The sequence below is a fragment of the Procambarus clarkii genome, chromosome 9, assembly GCF_040958095.1.
Source record: "Procambarus clarkii isolate CNS0578487 chromosome 9, FALCON_Pclarkii_2.0, whole genome shotgun sequence".
In the NCBI taxonomy this organism is placed as follows: Eukaryota; Metazoa; Arthropoda; class Malacostraca; order Decapoda; family Cambaridae; genus Procambarus; species Procambarus clarkii.
In genome coordinates, this window is record NC_091158.1 from 7805458 (window position 1) to 7828161 (window position 22704).

Here is a 22704-nt window from a genome sequence, read left to right on the forward strand (position 1 = left end):
TCTTCCTACCCCCTAATCCCCTTACCTCCTACCACCGATTCCCGTTGTTCCTACGCCCAATCCCCTTAATTCCTACTCCCAATCCTCTTTCTTCCCACCCTCAATCCTCCTTTCTTTTTACCCTCAATCTCCTTTCTTTCTACTCATTATTTTCCCTCCAAATAGTGAGGGAAGATAGTGAGAAACAGTAACAGTCCTCAGCTAACTGGAGCTGCAAACCAAGACTCACTTTTCGGCTGGATGCTGTGTGTGACCTGGCCAATAACTACACCGAGACTTGCACCTCACTGGGTGTTACCACCTTGAGAAGTGTGTGTACTGGGGTGTTACCACCTTGAGAAGTGTGTGTACTGGCTGTTGCCACCTTGAGAAGAGTGTGTTTTGGCTGTTACCACCTTGAGAAGTGTGTGTACTGGGTGTTACCACCTTGAGAAGTGTGTGTACTGGGTGTTACCACCTTGAGAAGTGTGTGTACTGGGTGTTACCACCTTGAGAAGTGTGTGTACTGGGTGTTACCACCTTGAGAAGTGTGTGTACTGGGTGTTACCACCTTGAGAAGTGTGTGTACTGGGTGTTACCACCTTGAGAAGTGTGTGTACTGGGTGTTACCACCTTGAGAAGTGTGTGTACTGGGTGTTACCACCTTGAGAAGTGTGTGTACTGGGTGTTACCACCTTGAGAAGTGTGTGTACTGGGTGTTACCACCTTGAGAAGTGTGTGTACTGGGGTGTTACCACCTTGAGAAGTGTGTGTACTGGGTGTTACCACCTTGAGAAGTCTGTGTACTGGGTGTTACCACCTTGAGAAGTGTGTGTACTGGGTGTTACCACCTTGAGAAGTCTGTGTACTGGGTGTTACCACCTTGAGAAGTGTGTGTACTGGGGTGTTACCACCTTGAGAAGTGTGTGTACTGGGTGTTACCACCTTGAGAAGTGTGTGTACTGGGGTGTTACCACCTTGAGAAGTGTGTGTACTGGGGTGTTACCACCTTGAGAAGTGTGTGTACTGGGTGTTACCACCTTGAGAAGTGTGTGTACTGGGTGTTACCACCTTGAGAAGTGTGTGTACTGGGTGTTACCACCTTGAGAAGTCTGTGTACTGGGTGTTACCACCTTGAGAAGTGTGTGTACTGGGTGTTACCACCTTGAGAAGTGTGTGTACTGGGTGTTACCACCTTGAGAAGTGTGTGTACTGGGGTGTTACCACCTTGAGAAGTGTGTGTACTGGGGTGTTACCACCTTGAGAAGTGTGTGTACTGGGTGTTACCACCTTGGGAAGTGTGTGTACTAGGTGTTACCACCTTGAGTGTAGAAGAGCTAGCAGTACTCTTGAGTCTGTGTAATAATGCTCGACATTCTACATCAAACAATACGACAAAAAGCCTTCAAAATGAAAGGTTTTACTGGTAAGAAGCAGAACTCGACGAGGGTGTGACACAAGCTTCCAGATCTTATTAAAATATATATTGTATAGTGTAGATGTGAGGTGGTGTGTAGGCCTGCATGCTAACACAGTGACCTTGGAGTGGTGTGAGTAGCACTGCGGTAAATTATCACTGTAGGGAGGAAACTTCTTCAGCACAATCACGCCATTTAACAATAGTCTGGATCCTTCTCCTAATCCTCCTCTTATTCCTATTCCTTCTTTGTCCCTTCTCCATACCCTCAATTTCCTCTCCCTTCTCAAATTTTCCCCATCTTCTCTCCACCCTTCTTGTCTCTTTCCCCCTCCTTCAGGTCCTCCTTTACCACCTCCTCCTCCTCCTCATCCTTATCTTTGGTGAAAGTCTTAGTGGGAATGATGATAGTGCTTACCTAACAGTGCTTACCTAACAGTGTCAGGATCACTGTGCATCGTGTGGTGGTGTTGAGGCATAGTGTGTGTGTGTGTGTGTGTGTGTGTGTGTGTGTGTGTGTGTGTGTGTGTGTGTGTGTGTGTGTGAAGGGGGGGGGGTGCTCTCCACCCACTGCCTATCTCCCCCACCACCTCTGTAGTCTCTTCCCCTCCCCCCCCCCCCTCCTCCCTCACATTCGTTCTCCCCCCTCCCCCTCTACCCCCACCTGCATCCCCCCCTCTCCGGCCACCTTCCCTGTCGACAGGTAATTAGAGGCAGCGGCAGGCAATCATGAGGGATTCACCTGTATAATCAAGAAGCTGCCTCTGTTCTGCTGCTCTCACCACCTGACACACGCACGCACGCACGCACGCCCGCGCTCACACACACACACACACACACACACACACACACACACACACACACACACACACACACACACACACACACACACACACACACACACACACACACACCTCTCTTGACGGTTGAGAGGCGGGACCAAAGAGCCAGAGCTCAACCCCCGCAAGCACAACTAGATGAAAACACGCGCCCATCCACCAACGTACCTCAATATAGGCATTGATAACACCGCACACCACCTACGTGAGAACATTTCCAGAGCACGCAGCTCCGGCGTGTATTGTCCCTATCTCAAGAAGCACAGGAGGAAGCTTGAAAACTGCAGAAGTTAGCAAGGAGGATCGTTCCAGAGGTAATTAGGACTGGTTACAAGGACCTGTCGACCCTAGGAAAGAGTAGCTAAAGAGTATGATTAAAACATAGAATAATGCAGAGTCATTGCAATAAATGAACTACAGGTGGAAAGGCGGTATTCAAGAGCTAAAGCTCGACTCTTGAGGCACAAATAAGGGAGAATCCCACCCTCCCGCGCCCCCTTGACATACCTGGTGGGTATACTTGGACTTGTATACCTGGTGGGTATACTTGGACTTGTATAGCTGGAGGGTATACATGGACTTGTATACCTGGTGGGTATACTTGGACTTCTATACCTCGAGGGTATACATGGTGGGTATACATGGACTTGTATACATGGTGGGTATACATGGACTTGTATACCTGGTGGGTATACTTGGACTTGTATACCTGGTGGGTATACTTGGACTTGTATACCTGGTGGGTATACTTGGACTTGTATATCTGGTGGGTATACTTGGACTTCTATACCTCGAGGGTATACATGGTGGGTATACATGGACTTGTATACATGGTGGGTATACATGGACTTGTATACCTGGTGGGTATACTTGGACTTGTATACCTGGTGGGTATTCTTGGACTTGTATACCTGGTGGGTATACTTGGACTTCTATACCTCGAGGGTATACATGGTGGGTATACATGGACTTGTATACCTGGTGGGTATACTTGGACTTGTATACCTGGTGGGTATACTTCGACTTGTATACATGGTGGGTATACATGGACTTGTATACCTGGTGGGTATACTTGGACTTGTATACCTGGTGGGTATACTTGGACTTGTATACATGGTGGGTATACATGGACTTGTATACCTGGTGGGTATACTTGGACTTGTATACCTGGTGGGTATACTTCGACTTGTATACATGGTGGGTATACATGGACTTGTATACCTGGTGGGTATACTTGGACTTGTATACCTGGTGGGTATACTTGGACTTGTATACATGGTGGGTATACATGGACTTATATACCTGGTGGGTATACTTGGACTTGTATACATGGTGGGTATACTTGGACTTGTATACCTGGTGGGTATACATGGATTTTAATACCTGGTGGGTATACTTGGACTTGTATACCTGGTGGGTATACTTGGACTTGTATACATGGTGGGTATACATGGACTTGTATACCTGGTGGGTATACTTGAACTTGTATACCTGGTGGGTATACATGGACTTGTATACCTGGTGGGTATACTTGGACTTGTATACCTGGTGGGTATACTTGAACTTGTATACCTGGTGGGTATACATGGACTTGTATACCTGGTGGGTATACTTGGACTTGTATACCTGGTGGGTATACTTGAACTTGTATACCTGGTGGGTATACATGGACTTGTATACCTGGTGGGTATACTTGGACTTGTATACCTGGTGGGTATACTTGAACTTGTATACCTGGTGGGTATACATGGACTTGTATACCTGGTGGGTATACTTGGACTTGTATACCTGGTGGGTATACTTGGACTTGTATACCTGGTGGGTACACGCTCTAGACAAACTCTCATGTGTATTAATTATCAAGCTATACACCATACAGTCTGGAAAACATCAGAAAAATACATTCCTGTGTTTACCTCTCAAGCATCAGATCACATCATTAATCTGAAAATATTGCAATCAGATCAGTGAACTGCTATGGGGAAATGATGGACAGGTGATTCTCCTTAAACATGACCTGAGATGAGCCAGTCTAGAGACCCGGGTCACACCTTAAAGCTGTAGTGGATATAATTTTGCCATGAAGCTAATTTACGATAGGGAGGAATAGTAAGCGAACGGCTGATGGCATCACTGCATTATCGGTCATCAACCGCTGCCAAATTGCGCGGGAGAAATTATGTAAACAAACCGGAGCGCTGCGGAGACCGACACGTAGAGAGGAAGAGGGAGAGGGTAACTGGGAGAGAGAGAGAGAGTGGGAGAGCCTAACTGGGAGAGAGAGGGAGAGGCTAACTGGGAGAGAGAGAGAGTGGGAGAGCCTAACTGGGAGAGAGAGGGAGAGGGTAACTGGGAGAGAGAGAACTATCAGATGTGATACAACTTGAGTAGCTGGGTTGGTGGTGGTCTCTGGCCAACTAAGCCTCTCGAATAGTACGTCGTATTTTGACGTATAAGTTCCCCATGTGTCCACCCAGCGCTGTCAGGCGCCCCCGACACGGCCCGGAACGGTTCATTGAGGAACGAAACAACCTCGAAAAGAATGGACGAATCAGCTCTCACAACTGGCCACTCAGTACGAAATATTCCAATGTTGTTCATTCAGTTAGTATTCCTAAATTCATCACCCTATTCTAACCAGCATGGTTGGTTAATGTTCTTCCCACACCTGTTGGGTTGAGGAGCAGGTGTTGGCAGGTGTTGGCACTAAGGGGCTCAACCCATTAGGAACGTTTCAGAGATGTGGATGAGGTCATTATAGCGGACTCTCTTCTGATTGTCGTGTTGCTGTCGTTCTTCTCTGCGTCACATGGACGCTACTCTCCACCATGCCAAGTGGACTACACCCATCATTGCGTCACATGGAATCCACCTTTTCTCTCTTTTTCTCATATGCAATTGATTATAAAACTATTATTATAGGTATTATTACATCTATTATTATAGGTATACTAGTATTAGGAACAGAAACCAGGTTGAATTTGCCGAGGTCCGTGTGGTGACCCATCCAGTTAACGGCCACAACCAACGTTGCTTAACCTGATCGATTGAGTGACGTGTACGTCATTCACTGCACAAAGCCATTGGCTGATGGTGGCATCGACAACAATGGGGGGGGGGAATATTGTAAATGGTATTGTAAATGGATAGAGAGATAGATACAGAGATATAAATTGAGAGATAGATACAGATAGAAATAGAGAGATAGATACAGATAGAAATAGAGAGATAGATACAGAGATAGAAATAGAGAGATAGATACAGATATGATGGGAGAGAGAGAGAGAGAGAGAGAGAGAGAGAGAGAGAGAGAGAGAGAGAGAGAGAGAGAGAGAGAGAGAGAGAGAGAGAGAGATAGATATCCGGGCCATACCATGTATACTCCCTTCTAGTACAATGTTAGAGAGGATGTCTGTCTGTCCAAAGTTGGAGGTCAGACGCGTGGGGCTAGCCTCACCCAATTTTGCAGGTGAAATGGTCTGGGGTGTGGGACGGACATAGGCTGGTCAGGGGAGGCCTGACTTTAATAATTTAGGAAATATTAGTAATTATCAACAATGCCAGGTCATTATCATGGAGTCAGATGTAAAATATGGCATATGGTTAACGTGGTGTTTTTAGGGTCAAAAGAAAAAATAAAGAGGAAGGAGAAGGTTATGGTGATAAAGATGGTACTGAACAGTAAAGATGTAAGATAAGGGGAGAGAGGGGACAGGGAAACGATGATGGGTCGAAATAGATAGATGGATAGATGAATGGATAAATGAATGGATAGAAAGATGTGTATGTGTGTGTGTGTATATATATATATATATATATATATATATATATATATATATATATATATATATATATATATATATATGTATATATATATATATATATATATATATATATATATATATATATATATATGTATATATATATATATATATATATATATATATATATATATATATATATATATATATATATATATATATATATATATATATAAAACGAAACCAAAAATAGAAGACACATTATAAAGCTTATAAAGCAGTAACCTAAAATATAAATAATATTCAAAATGAACCACAGCTGAATATGAATTTGTATTGTTTTAAAAGTTTCCTGAACGTGCATCTCTTAGCTTCTCTAGGATTTTGACTTGAGATTTATTGATCTTATTATTATTATTATTATTATTATTATTATTATTATTATTATTATTGAGAAAATCCAGTAGGGTCATGAGGTGGGGGCGAACCTACGACCATGGCATTACCAAGCCCCGTACTCCACCACTAGACCACCACTGAGTTGTCAAGGTGGGGGCGAACCTACGACCATGGCATTACCAAGCCCCGTACTCCACCACTAGACCACCACTGAGTTGTCAAGTCATGCAAACGGATTTCTACTGAAACCACAGGAAGTCTGGAGCCAGTCTAATGAAGAGCCAGTCCAAGTGTTTACGTATGGCCCACAAGGACTCTGGAGGAAGGCCAGAGTGGTCTACACCTTACGCCCCATCTTCAGAAACACACAGAAATCACTTGATTTCGTAACGTAATGCTGTGGCCGTAGCGTCGCTCACACCTCTCATTGGACGCGAACCTCTCATTTGGGAATTTTTCTCATTGATATATATCACGTTAATGTGATTTCTATGTGATTGTTATCAATATTATTGAGAAAATCAACTGGAGCAAAGCGTGGAGTACCCTGGTGGCGGGGTCCAGTCACGGCGTTACTCCAGTGGATGTTTCTCACTCATATATCATTCCAGTGTGATTTCTTAATGTATTACTGATTATTCCGTTCCTCACCTCTCAGCTCCGTTCCTCACCTCTCAGCTCCGTTCCTCACCTCTCAGCTCCGTTCCTCACCTCTCAGCTCCGTTCCTTACCTCTCACCGCCGATCCTTACCTGCTCCTAGCCTCGCTCCGCCAGGCTCCGTTCCTCACCAGACCAGTTGCCTCTCCAGTAGCCTCGGAGAGATGTAATACTCTTGAGCTGACTCTGACTGTGGAATTGAAGCAACTGTTTTGCCTAACTAGAAGCGTACGGACCCAATCAACCCACCTAAGTGCTTTAATTGGTACTAATACGTCGGTCGAGTCCGTTTAAAAAATTGCGACGTACTAGATAGGTCTGCCTACAGCCTGTTCTGGCCAGCGTCCCCAACGTCAAAAAACTGTCGTAGTACTGTGCTTTATCCTCACCTGCCCGAGGACCCGCCACAGAGGCGATCTGGTATTGCCAGCTCGTGAATTCTCGTTACCGCTCTCCTCTGAAGCGTTGTTCCTATCTGTCTACCTGTCCCCTGTCTACCTGTCTACATGTCACCTGTCTACATGTCACCTGTCTATATGTCACCTGTCTACATGTTACCTGTTTCTTGACATTTTTACTTACCTCTTCATTTTACCTTGAAGCAGACTTTAAAAGTTGGTGTTCCCTGTTTTATTTTTTCTTAATATCAGCCTTTTTACTTTTCTTTCTCAAATTGGAAGTATTTTTATTAGTATTATATCGTTCTCTATTCATTAGTTTCAGGCGGATATTGTGAACCAGGAACAAGAGACATTACTGTGAGGATGTGGAAATTCCTAAATGATTTAATTGTTTTTATATAAATTTTAAACTACGAAATTCAAGTATGTTGTACAACATGCTGTCATGTGGCGACAAACCTTCCTCGCTCCTCCTAAGTCATGAGGAAACCAAACTTTATAAGAGAAATTCACGTCTTATATTAATATCCGTGAATCTTACTCTGCACATTAAGTTCTTCAGTCACAAATGTTGATGGAATCTGTACATGAGCTGGCTCCCGTCTGCTCATCAATGCATCTGGTGCATTTTTACCTCATCATGAGGCTAAATTATTACGTACCTGATTTTTTCCAAATTTTTCAGCAAATCATCTTTGTTGTACAATGTGTTCAGTCTTATAGGCTGTTACTTTTGCAGTCCTATATCTGCTATATTCCCATTCACATCCATATAATACATTACATTTTGTAGTATATAACGTTTTGTGGCCGTTCTCCTATTAAAGTCTGTTCCAGTTTGTATTTGTGTTAATTTGTGTCAATATTTTGAATCAATGATATTGAATCATGGAAAGATACATCCGTAGAATTGTACAGCACTTTATTATGCCCACTTAGTTAGCTTTTTTGACACACTGTACTCCACTTCATATAGTCTAGGGTAGCTGCACTAATGCAGATGTACCTAATATATTAATAAAAAAACCGAACATATAATAATCCCCCTTCATGTAGTCTAGGGATAGCTGCACAAATGCAGATGTACCTAATATATTAATATTTGCAGTCTCCGTGGTGTAGTGGTAAGACACTCGCCTGGCGTTCCGCGAGCGCTATGTCGTGGGTTCGTATCCTGGCCGGGGAGGATTTACTGGGCGCAATTCCTTAACTGTAGCCTCTGTTTAACGCAACAGTAAAATGTGTACTTGGATGAAAAAACGATTCTTCGCGGCAGGGGATCGTATTCCAGGGACCTGCCCGAAACGCTGAGCGTACTAGTGGCTGTACAAGAATGTAACAACTCTTGTATATATCTAAAAAAAAAAAAAAAAAAAAAAAAAAAAAAAAAATATTGAATATATGGCCGTGTATGACTAACCATCCTGCGAGATGGCGACTTTTAGTATCACTGCTACCTTATTCACTGTTGTGTTGATGATATCCTCATAATACACCCAGAGTGTGCCAGTGCAGACTGCCTATCACATGCCTCTGTGTGACTAACCATCCTGTGTGATGGGGATTTTAGCACCACGTAGCTAGTTATTTTATTACGTCGTACTCCCCTTCATTTAGTCTAGGGCAGCTTCACAAATGCAGATGTACTAAATGTGTTAATTAACAAAAAATAAATACTCGCCTTGCAAATGTAATCTCCCTGCCCCTGATATTGCTCTTTATCTCCACCCCAGCATTCAAGTATCATACATACCCGTCACCAAGAAAGGTAATGAGAATCTTGCTCTTCTCAAAGCTGTCACACTTGAAACAATTGCCTCCTCCATCAACAATTTAAGATCTCAGGAGCACTGTGTCTACACCGAAGGCTCAGTCCAATCGTCTACAGGACGGACTGGAGCAGCATGTAGGTTTTATAGAAATAATATTTACACACAAACTATCAGTGTCAGTTAAACAACGGAGTGACCTCTACACAAGCAGAACTAGCGGCACTATAACTAGTTAACTAGTACATTAAAAAACATTGAAGGAGGAATAATATTTTGTGATTCACAGTCTGCTCTCAGGCAATTAAAAATTCCAGCAAGATCGACAACAAGAACCTCATACTAGCAATTATAAATGACCCGATCGCTACACAGAGTAAAGGGTTTAACATCTCTTTTGTATGGATACCATCACACGTAAATATAACCCATCACAATGACACAGAGATTGCAGCCAAATTATCATATAAAAATGATGAAGTTGAATTAGATCTAGGTATTCCCATCTCTACTGTCAAGACTACATTAAAATATTATCTGGGAGGTATGTTTTAAAAATAATTTATTTTTTAAATTATGAGTCTAAAGATCTGCATTGATCACCACGAGGTTTTATTGAGTCCAAATGTTGAATAATAATTGTTTCAAAACTAATGTCGAAGTCAACGGGAAATATATTAACAATAATGATAATTATCACTTCTTTATTTTTGTCTATGGCTCAAGATTTTTGCGAAACTTTACAAGAGGCTCCAGCAAGACCTGACAACTAATATATATATTTTGTCATAGTGTAATCTTTTCGGACCTGTGAGTGATGCAGAAAGAGGATAGAAATTTGATTTAAGATTTATATTAACTTTATTTGATTTAAGTTTGATTTAAGTATCGATACTTGACAGCACACACAGCACAGCTTGCTTGAATTTGCAACATTGTTTTGTTAGTGATTGACTTGTTTATCTTGTTTGTTTACTTGTTTATCTTGTTTGTTTACTTGTTTATCTTGTTTGTTTACTTGTTTATCTTGTTTGTTTACTTGTTTATCTTGTTTGTTTACTTGTTTATCTTGTTTGTTTACTTGTTTATCTTGTTTGTTTACTTGTTTATCTTGTTTGTTTACTTGTTTATCTTGTTTGTTTACTTGTTTATCTTGTTTGTTTACTTGTTTATCTTGTTTGTTTACTTGTTTATCTTGTTTGTTTACTTGTTTATCTTGTTTGTTTACTTGTTTATCTTGTTTGTTTACTTGTTTATCTTGTTTGTTTACTTGTTTATTACGTATCTCCTTATTACTTGTAATATTAGTAATTATACTACAGAAGTATTAGTTTCATTATTAATTTAATTCGTCTTCTCAGGGACAGGAAGCCTGTGTACTTATATACTTTAGACATAAAGCCAAGTTCTTCAAGGCCGAACTACCGACCTATCACACAGCAGCTGCCTAACTCCCGGCTACCTATGTACTGCTAGGTGAACAGGTGCATTAGGTGAAAGGAAATGGGCTCAACCATTTCAGTGGTATAGCATTAATAGTAGTCGAAGTAGGACTAATATTAACAATATCTGTATTGTAATATTAATTGGAGTAGTAATTGTTGTAGTAACAGTAGTATTGATTGTGGTAGTAGTAGTAGTTAGTAATTGTAGTAGTAACCTTCAAGTCTGACACCTTTCATTACCTGTCTCATGACTGAGTGATGTTTACTGTTGTTGTTGCCGTGTAGTTGATTGATGTCTTCTTTTTCTTCACTTCCAGGTAAGACCAGTCGCCCTCTGACACTGTTGTAGACCGTAAGTGCCAAGACCAGGCGCCCAGTGCCACTGTTGTAGACGACGAGTGCCGAGATCAAGTGCCCAACGCCAATGGTATCCATCACTTTAGGCCTCCTCCCTCATGGGATCCCATTTGAATACCATTGATCTCTCTGGAATTATTTCATATTTATAGGTGTTCGTAGCCTGGTTGGTAGAACTCCATTCTTCTGCGTCTAGGCGTGTGTGTGTGTGTGTGTGTGTGTGTGTGTGTGTGTGTGTGTGTGTGTGTTATATAGGTTTGTATGAAGGTCCACCATGGTCTAACGTATACTGCCCCTGCTCATGATACCTAACAGCTACCACCCACAACAGCTCCCTAACTCCCGGACACCAGTTGACTACTAGCAAACCAGAGGCTTTAGGTGAAAGGAGACGTGTCCAACTATTTCTGTTCCGGCCGGAAATCGAACCTGGATCCCTGATTGTGATTCTAGTAGGAAGCTAACTATACTGCGAGGCCCTACTATGAAAAAATATACAATGAATAGAGTATATTATAAGAATAATATAATATATATATATATAATATATATAATATATTATAGAATGCGGATGTATAACAAACAATTCTATTCTGTTTGATAAGAAAATACTCATGCCTTGAAATATATTTTCCCAGCGGAAAGGCTATATACTTTTTCTTCAAAGATTTTTTTTAATAATAATAAAATTAACATAATGTTAACATAATTAACATATATTTTAATACATAGAATATATAATAATCTACATATACTTTGAAATATACATTAGAGCACTATATTAGCATGAAATCCTTCAGAAATATACATACTACACTCCCCCATTCGAGTATACTCTAGATATATCTCCATATGCCATGGGGGTATATGTATGTGTGTATGTATGTATGTATATATATATATATATATATATATATATATATATATATATATATATATAGATAGATAGATATACACACCACGTTGAAGGCGACACCCAATTATCGCTGCAGTATAACCTATATACCACTTAAATATACTCTAGGCTACTGAACAGAACACACTTAACCCAGGGTATATCCATATAACGGTTATATCCTCAAAGGGAATGTTTGGGGTCTCGCTGTCTGCCCCCCCCCCCCCCCCCCCAAGACCAGATAAACACGGGAAATACTTTAAAATTTGCATAAATCCCGACAGGCAGGAAGAAACAGGATTAGCCAAGTGCAAAATTGCTTTTAGCAGAGAGCGAATCAAATCCTGCGTTGACCAAACTGAATTTGTAGGAAACTGAGCGGATTTGGGAAAGGTCGATCTGGATTTGGCGCGAAACACGCGAATTTTGTTGGTATGGATTCAGAGTCTTAAAAAAAATAGTTTTAATTAGACAATAATGATAAGAATAATGAATAAAGAAATACATATTCTGATAAATATAAATACATGTATATACAACACGCATATGCATACACACACACATGTATTATGCATTATTATTATTATGCTTTGCATTGCATACCAAATATTGTAAGGTCACTAAGTGAGCACACACACACATACAAACACACACACACACACACACACAACCAAAGAGCCAGAGCTCAACCCTCGCAAGCACAAATAGGTGAGTACACACACACACACACACACACACAGGAAACAGCCCGTAACAGCTGTCTAACTCCCAGGTACCTATTTTTCTGCTAGGTATCAGGGGCATCAGGGAGAAAAAGTCATTTTGCCCATTTTGTTTCTGCCATCACTGGGGATCGAACCCGGACCCTAGGATTACGAGTCCAGAGTGCTGTCTATACTCAGCTATCAGGGCCCCACGGGGCCTGTGTGTGTGTGAGTGCGTGTGTGCGTGGGCATGTATGTATATCTAACTACTAGGTCAACTACTGACCATCCCCAAGATGCTAATAAGTTGGTCAGGGTAGGCCTAAGTTTAATGCTTTTAAGAAATGTTAACATTTAATGACACCCCACACCCAGGGAGCCGGTCGGCCGAGCGGACAGCACGCTGGGCTTGTGATCCTGTGGTCCTGGGTTCGATCCCAGGCGCCGGCGAGACACATTGGGCAAAGTTTCTTTCACCCTATGCCCCTGCTACCTAGCAGTAAAATAGGTACTTGGGTGTTAGTCAGCTGTCACGGGCTGCTTCCTGTGGGTGGAGGCCTGGTCGAAGACCGGGCCGCGGGGACACTAAAGCCCCGAAATCATCTCAAGATAACCACAATATCTCAAGATAACCACAAGAGCTCAAGATAACCACAGGGGCAGTCGTCACCGAGAGGAACCATTGACAGAGCCCTAATGAGATCAAACGGGAACAACAACAACAACAAGATGACGAAACTAAATGTAAACAAGGCAAAAAATTATGTCATCAGTGCGGTTTTTTTTATTACACAGTGAGGGGAATAAAGGTGGAATGGGGCATAATGAGAGGAAAGGTGGAATAAGGACAGGAAGGGGATAGGAATTATGGAAGTGGTGATAGACAGAAAATAAGAGAAAGGTGGAAGAGGGGGGGGGGTATAGTGTGAAGTAAGATGAACAGAAATTTAGTAAAAGAAACATGGAAAGGGGATTAGCAAGACGAATATACAAAGGGATAGAAAGGAGGAAGGAATGATCAGACGATAGCGCCAAACTAAAGCAGTGGGAAGCGATCACGATTAGGAATGGAACGGGGGGGGGGGGGGAAGGAATGGTGCCCAACCACTTGGACGGTCGGGGATTGAACGCCGACCTGCTTGAAGCGAGACCGCCGTTCGTCCAGCCCAAGTAGTTGGGCTGAGACGGTAGACACGCTAAGAATGAAAACAAAGCCAGTGGAAAATGAAGAAGGGAAGAAAGAAGACAATATGAGAAAGACAAAAAGCAGTAACAGTGAAGAACGGAAGAAAGAGACAGAGAAGGAGAGGAAATGAGAGATAAAGACCAATAAAGTAGGCGTAGGAAAAAGACACGTGAAATAAGGAGAAAAACGTCAAAGAACGGATACACGATTAAATTCAAGCGATTACAAATTAAATTATAAATTATAATAAAATTATAAATAATAGATTATATAATATACATTATATTATATAAATTGATAGATTTTATATTAAATTAACGATTATATTAAAGCGCGAGGATAAACACTGTGATTCTCTAAATAAAAATATCAGTGAAAGAGGTGGAGGAGAAGACGCCAAGAGTAGATAGGGGATAGATAAAGTAGAGGAAGGTGTGGGAGAGAAAGAACAGAGAAGACTTAGTGGTGTGACGTAGTGGATAGAGAGGTAAAAGGATAGGGCATAGAGAGGTGAGAAGGGGGGGCCAGGGGATAGAGAAATAAAGCCAGTGGATATACATAGGGTGGGGATAGAGACATGAGGGGCAGAAGGTAGAGAGAATGGGGGAATAGTGGATAGAGACGGGGGTCAGGAGACCAAGAGGTGGGAGAAGGATAGAGAGGTTGGAGGAATGGGATAGAGAGGGGGAGAGACGGGATAGAGAGGTGTGAGGCATGAAGAGCAAAGTAGAGCATGTGTCGAGAATGAAGAATAGGAGAGGGAAGGCTAGAAGGGAAGAGGAGAGGATACAAGGGACATAGTACGATAATTTTTTTTTACTTTACTGGCCCGTTTGTCCCGGATATTGGAGAGAGAGAGAGAGAGAGAGAGAGAGAGAGAGAGAGAGAGAGAGAGAGAGAGACAGACAGACAGCGAAATAGAAGAATAGAATAAGGGAGAAGTAGAGACAGTAGGAGATACTGAGGAAGGTTATCTTGAGATGATTTCGGGGCTTTAGTGTCCCCGCGGCCCGGTCCTCGGCCAGGCCTCCACCCCCAGGAAGCAGCCCGTGACAGCTGACTAACTCCCAGGTACCTATTTACTGCTAGGTAACAGGGGCATTCAGGGTGAAAGAAACTTTGCCCATTTGTTTCTGCCTCGTGCGGGAATCGAACCCGCGCCACAGAATTACGAGTCCTGCGCGCTATCCACCAGGCTACGAGGCCTACGAGGAAGATGGAAGCGGGCAGAGTGAGGAAGGGGGGGGGGGGAGGACATAGAGGAAAGAGATGGTGTTGGGAGGGAGAAAGAGGGAGAGGGAGGAGAGGTAATAAAGAAGGAGGAACAAGTGATAGAGAGAGAGGGAGGGGGAGGAAACAGAGGAGAACATATATTCTTATGTTTTGTCTTCTGATTGTCTATATTTAATTACTTTTGTTTAATCATTTTAAATCCTAATAAATCGTTGTTATATAATTTTAATGTTTTTCTAATAACAGTTATAATAATAATAATAATAATAATAATAATAATTATTATTATTATTATTACTTTTATTATTATTATTATTATTATTATTATTATTATTATATTTTATTATTATTATTAATATACCTGTAATTAATATATTAAGAGAAAATAATATTTTTGATAAAAGTATTAAGATAAAAAATATTAGTATGACACTACAGTATACTGTATTACTGATTGTGATACCAGTCGCGCCTGTATTCACCTAGTTGTGCTTGCGAGGGTTGAGCTCTGCTCTTTCGACCCGCCTCTCAACTGTCAATTAATCAACTGTTACTAACTACTATTTTTCACACACACACACACACACACACACACACACACACACACACACACACACACACACACACACACACACACACACACACACACACACACAGGAAGCAGTCCGTAACAGCTGTCTAACTCCCAGGTACCTATTTACCGCTAGGTAACAGGGGCATCAGAGTGGAAGAAACCCTGCCCATTTTTGTTTCTCGCCGGCACCAGGAATCTAACCCGGGCCACAGGATTACGTGTACAGCGTGTTATCCACACAGCCACCGGCGCCCTACCGGTATGTGTGTGTAAACACAGATACCGGTAAACACACATATTTGTGCCTGCAGGATCGAACTCTTGGACCCCCCCCCCGTCATTCTATTCGACATTCTAACCGTCGGCGTTACTGACTCCCAACCCTATTTCTCACAGGCCACTAGGGGCTCACCATAGCCCGTGCTACTTGCCCCGCTCCTGTCCCGGGTAAGTCCACTACGGGCTCACCATAGCCCGTGCTACTTGGCTCTTTATTCCAGGTAGGCAATCTTTAACAACAACAACTATTTCTCACAGCTCACCTACTGTGAAACAGTAAACTGTGTGGTAGGTGAAGAGTGACCTATGAAGGTGTCTTCATAGTTCACCTATTGTTCACCTAATATGAGCAGTAGGTGAAGAGGCTAATCAGATAATCTCTGATAAGACTCCATTTGTATTTGAACGGGCTATGTGCATTTGTTTCTGCCTCTACCGGAAATTGAACCCGGGCCCTTAGGACTACGACCCCAGAGCGATGTTCACTCAGCTGCGAGGACTTGAGAACAATTAATATATATATATATATATATATATATATATATATATATATATATATATATATATATATATATATATATATATATATATATATATAAAGAGAAAGTAACAAGGGTTGGAATGTGGTGGGAAGGGTGGTAGTGCTCCTTGGTACCATTCTATGGAAAAGGGAGAAAAGGGACAGGGAACGGTACTTACAGAGTGTACACACTACACCCTCTACCTACCACCCTTCCCATCACCCCAGCACCTTTCCCTTTGTGCACTTTGCACCTAAACATATTGTTACACATAATGTCAAAAATTAATACACGTCGAGGCTTCCGTCTTCATAACACTAGACATAACAATGACTGAAAAACAGCTGCAAGTCTCCTGTTCACCTTTCCCATGTTGTTATTTCTCACGTAAACAGCCACCACAGTAGACGAGTCACAATAACGGGGCCGAAGATGTGATGACCAAACTATACATCGGAAGATGGAGAAACGGCGACGTTTCGGTCCATCTTGGACCATTATCAAATCGTGTGTGTTTAAATTTTGCTCCGAGGGGCGAGTTTATTGGGCAGCGCCACTCAGCTTGTGAGTGGACACACCGCCATAGTGACAGTATTGGGCAGCGCCACTCATCTTGTGAGTGGACACACCGCCATAGTGACAGTATTGGGCAGCGCCACTCATCTTGTGAGTGGACACACCGCCATAGTGACAGTATTGGGCAGCGCCACTCATCTTGTGAGTGGACACACCGCCATAGTGACAGTATTGGGCAGCACCACTCATCTTGTGAGTGGACACACCGCCATAGTGACAGTATTGGGCAGCGCCACTCATCTTGTGAGTGGACACACCGCCATAGTGACAGTATTGGGCAGCGCCACTCATCCTGTGAGTGGACACACCGCCATAGTGACAGTATTGGGCAGCGCCACTCATCTTGTGAGTGGACACACCGCCATAGTGACAGTATTGGGCAGCGCCACTCATCTTGTGAGTGGACACCGCCATAGTGACAGTATTGGGCAGCGCCACTCAGCTTGTGAGTGGACACCGCCATAGTGACAGTATTGGGCAGCGCCACTCATCTTGTGAGTGGACACACCGCCATAGTGACAGTATTGGGCAGCGCCACTCATCTTGTGAGTGGACACACCGCCATAGTGACAGTATTGGGCAGCGCCACTCATCTTGTGAGTGGACACACCGCCACAGCAGCATGTACAACACTCCCCAATAGGAAGAAAACCCGCTGGGTTATTCATCCTGTTCCTGTGTGTTTTGGCACGACTTGCTAATGGTCCTGGACGGGCCGAAACGTCTTCGTTTCTTCATCTTCTGGTGCTTTTGGTCATCAGTCACAACAACAACTCCCACAACCATAACCTATCTCCCCCTCACATACAGTAAACTATAAATTTTAAAAGTTGTAGAGATTATGTTCATCAAGAACGGTCAGTATGGAAAATATCGCAAGTTGGTCGCCCTGTAGTGTAGTAACATTTACCGTACGTACTGTACCGTATGGGGCCTGACAGCGGAGTGGACAGCCCTTCGGATTCGTAGTGCTAAGATTCCGAGTTCGATCCCCGGTGGAGTCGGAAACAAATGGGCAGAGTTTCTTCCACCCTGATGCTCCTGTTTACCTATCAGTAAATAGTTACCTGGGAGTTAAACAGCTGCTACGGGCTGCTTCCTGGGGATGTGTAACAAAAAGGAGGCCTGGTCGAGGACCGGGCCGCGGAGACTCTAAGCCCCGAAATCATCTCAAGATAACCTCAAGAAGAAAACCGTAATGATGTTTAACGAAGTTGTGGTAAGGACTGAAGTGTCTTACCTTGGCTTGTGTTATATAACGCATGTATAACGTATGCATGTATATTGTATGTATGTATATTCCCGAGTATGACAGATTAAAAAATATAGCCATATAAGCATTCCGTTGTACTGGCGACACTAGGAGTCCCCAGACACCGCGCGTCCACAATAGTTCCATAAAACCACAACAGTTCTGCAATTAAATTAGTATGGGGGACTTAAATACTGTGTTGAGGGTCTCTTGTGAAGTGCGTTAAACTGTGGTGGCGATATTTTCTCTTGGGAAGTAACTAGCACTAACTGCGTCACATACCCTGAAGTTAATCACTAATTAGGGCCTAGGATGCTGCGGAATCACCCACTAATTAGGGCCTAGGATGCTGCGGAATCACCCACTAATTAGGGCCTAGGATGCTGATGTATAAACCAGTAATTAAGATGTTGATTACTATCGAATAAACAACAAATTAGAGCTGACGATGTTATAGTGTATGATTAATTATAGTACTTGTATAACCAATGATTAATTATAGTACTTGTATAACCAATGATTAATTATAGTACTTGTATAACCAATGATTAATTATAGTACTTGTATAACCAATGATTAATTATAGTACTTGTATAAGCGATATAAAGCATTAATCGTATGTAAAATTGACAGAAAGCCGTCATCGCACACCGTAGGAGTGACATTAATGCCCTTAACCAACCGATAGAAAGCATGCCAGAAATGAGACCGTATGCCTGACATACGATTATTGGTCAGAATATCTTAAGCCACATCGGTATTTCTAGATAAGTAAATATCTCCTTTTTAAAGTATTGTTCAAATACCGTTTCACTTACGGGTATTTCAGTCGCGTCTAATATAGCTTGGCTTGGGGTTAAACAAGTCATATTGTGACTTTAACATTTCTCTGGTAATATCTTATTGTATAATAACTAATAAAGTTTTTATACCATCTTTCAATAACAATGAGGAGCCCAGTACTGGACGAGAGGTTAGGACGTAGCTCAGTCGGTTAAGGCAGCGTCTGGGATGCTCTCGGACGCGGGTTCGAATCCTCGTCACGGCCCTTGTGGATTTGTTCGTTAAAACGCTAAGAACACTGAATAGGAACCAGGAACATCACCGCGTGGCAGGAACCAGGAACATCACCGCGTGGCAGGAACCAGGAACATCACCGCGTGGCAGGAACCAGGAACATCACCGCGTGGCAGGAACCACCAACATCACCGCGAGGCAGGAACCACCAACATCACCGCGAGGCAGGAACCAGGAACATCACCGCGTGGCAGGAACCGCCAACATCACCGCGTGGCAGGAACCACCAACATCACCGCGTGGCAGGAACCACCAACATCACCGCGAGGCAGGAACCACCAACATCACCGCGAGGCAGGAACCACCAACATCACCGCGAGGCAGGAACCACCAACATCACCGCGTGGCAGGAACCACCAACATCACCGCGTGGCAGGAACAGCCAGTCAAAGACAAGTGTTGCACTCAACCTATGGCCGAGTGAAGGTGTTATGACGAACCCAGAAGTTCTTCACTCACCACATCGGTCTACTCTTGTTCACTCGCGGTCGCAAATGCGTCCAGAAAACTGTATTATTATTTTTTTCAACAAAATACACCTTACGTTACCACCTCTGGTGCAAGACCCATAGCCTCGGAGAAGAAAATAAAGAGTACTCAGAGAAGACGTTATATATTTCACAGATTGCCTTCCGTACATTATTTTTTTGTGTGGTAAGCCAAGATAGGATTTAAAGAACACTTCACAATGGGCTCGTCAACTTAGCGTCCGTTGATCGAAGGAGCTTCAAAAACAGGTAGAAATACCCCATATGATTTCTCACGGTAATGTATATAGGCCAGGATATGTGAAATTTGTTGCAGGATACATTAAAATACATTCATAAAACACACAGTTGATTTTGATTGATAGTTGTGAGGCGGGACCAAAGAGCCGCAGCTCAACCCCCGCAATCTCAACTAGGTGAGTACAAACACACACACACACGCGCACGCGCGGTCGTGTTTTCAGCGTTCGCGATTCACAGTCCAGGCGAGGGCCCCTGATGACCAAACCACACATCCTTAAACGAAGGAACGACGAAGCTTTCGGTCAGTCTTGGACCATCATCAAGTCGTGTGATAAAAGAGAGGAAAGGACTGGTAAATAAACCATGGTGTGTGTGTGTGTGTGTGTGTGTGTGTTTACTAGTTGTGTTGTGTTTTTGCGGGGGTTGAGCTTTGCTCTTTCGGCCCGCCTCTCAACTGTCAATCAACTGTTTACTAACTACTTTTTTTTTTTTTTTTTTTTTTTTTCCCCACACCACACACACCCCAGGTAGCAGCTCGTGACAGCTGACTAACTCCCAGGTACCTATTTACTGCTAGGTAACAGGGGCACTTAGGGTGAAAGAAACTTTGCCCATTTGTTTCTGCCTCGTGCGGGAATCGAACCCGCGCCACAGAATTACGAGTCCTGCGCGCTATCCACCAGGCTACGAGGCCCCGTGTGTGTGTGTGTGTGTGTGTGTGTGTGTGTGTGTGTGTGTGTGTGTGTGTGTGTGTGTGTGTGTGTGTGTGTGTGTGCGCGTGTGTGTGTGTGTGTGTGTGTTTACTGTTTGTGTCTGCAGAATCGAGCTACTAGCTCTTGGACTCCGCCTTTCTAACCTACCTATTTTTTCTCTATTATGTCTACTACATATATTTTTCTCTTTTTATTGCTCTTTAACACTCGCACACACACACACACACACACACACACACATCCCCAGGAAGCAGCCCGTAGCAGCTGTCTAGCTCCCAAATACCTATTTACTGCTAGGTGAACAGGTCATCAGGATGAAAGAAACTCTGGCCATTTGCTTCTGCCTCGGTCGGGAATCGAACCGGGCCCTTATTACTAGAACCCCCGAGCGCTGTCCACTCAGCCGCGAGTGTGTGTGTCACTCAATTGTCAACTGTGTGTGTGTGTGTGTGTACTCACCTATTTGTGTCTGCAGGATCGAGCATTAACTCTTGGATCCCACCTTTCGAGCATCGGATGTTTTCAGCAATGACTCCGGTCCTATTTCCCTATCATACCTAGTTTTAAAATTATAAATAGTATTTGCTTCCACAAATGCAAACACACACAAAATGTGTGTGTGTGTGTGTGTGTGTGTGTGTGTGTGTGTGTGTGTGTGTGTGTGTGTGTGTGTGATATAAAGTAGTTATGATAGAGAAAACAGGTCAGTAGTCAGTACATTAGCCAATGCTTAGAACGGCGGGGTCCAAGATTTAACAGTTCGATCCTACAGGTACAAATATGTGAAAACACACACACACACACACATACCTCTTCACGTGTATGCTTATGTATCATATGCACATGAAATAGCACATTATCAAAATATATTCTGACAATATTTGGGATTTGACAGGCGTGTAATATGCGTCCAAGCAGCACACACCGACCCTCTCCTCCGCCTCGAACCAAGGGAACATAAAACTGTGTGAAACTCCTACACCAGTGTACGACGTGTCCCCGTCCCCATCCTCCCACAGCACCGCAAGCTGTGAAACAAGCAGCACACAGCACCTCTCTGACCAATACACTCATCACAGCTATTTTCTCCCCCAGTAAACAAAGGAAAATATCATGAAAATATTCCTAAGTTTTATCTGGAAGAATGAAGCTAATATAAATAAAATAGTAACATTTCTCGCTCGTGTCAAATAATAATAATAATAATAATAATAAAAATTATAACTTTTGTATTAACAATAGTAATATTGTTAATAGTGAAAGCTCTGGCAAAAATAATAATAATAATAATAATAATAATAATAATAATAATAATAATAATAATAATAATAATAATAAAAATAATAATGTTTCAGCGTCCGTGAGGTTCCCAACAAGATACAGTATTGAGGAGCACAGTTGAGCTTCATACATTTACTTGTATCCATGAAGCCTTTCTTATACAATCATCTTCATTGTTTCTTGAAGAATACTTTATATAAGCTGAATCGACTTTTGAAGAAGTAACATTTAATTTATAAAGACTCGGCTTTCACCTACAACTCTTTAAGAAAGTCCAGATTATTCAGGTGATTAATATTTTAATCCTGATTGTCGGACGTCAATGAGCAATTTAGTGTTGTAATGTATTCAGTTTTTAATGTATTATGTATGCCATAAATAATATATATCGTATATTATTTATATTATGCTGCACAGTATGCTGCTTAAGACATATTATTTGTATTTCAGTAATTTTGTACACTGGAATATTGTATTTTTTTTTCAATTAATGCAATACGATCATATTATTTAGAGGTATAAATATACGATGGTAGAACAGATGTGATTATTGAAGTGCAGTGATCTCTTGAGTCACTCAGTACGTCACTCGCTTGATGCAAAAGATGCAGACATTCCAATACACACACACACACACACACACACACACACACACAC

The 22704-nt window shown here is 42.4% G+C and overlaps 1 long non-coding RNA gene across 3 annotated transcripts in view; it reads right to left on the reverse strand.

Annotated features, from left to right (window-relative positions):
* The window catches only part of LOC138362680 (uncharacterized), a 39488-nt gene that overhangs the window by 13323 nt on the left and 3461 nt on the right, over window positions 1-22704 (reverse strand). Inside the window, exon 2 of one of the 3 annotated variants that reach the window (XR_011227869.1) lies at window positions 10909-11154. The exons of the other annotated variants lie outside the window; for them this stretch is intronic. This is a non-coding gene — a long non-coding RNA (uncharacterized lncRNA). The remainder of the gene's footprint in view (window positions 1-10908; window positions 11155-22704) is intronic. 3 annotated transcript variants of the gene reach the window in all.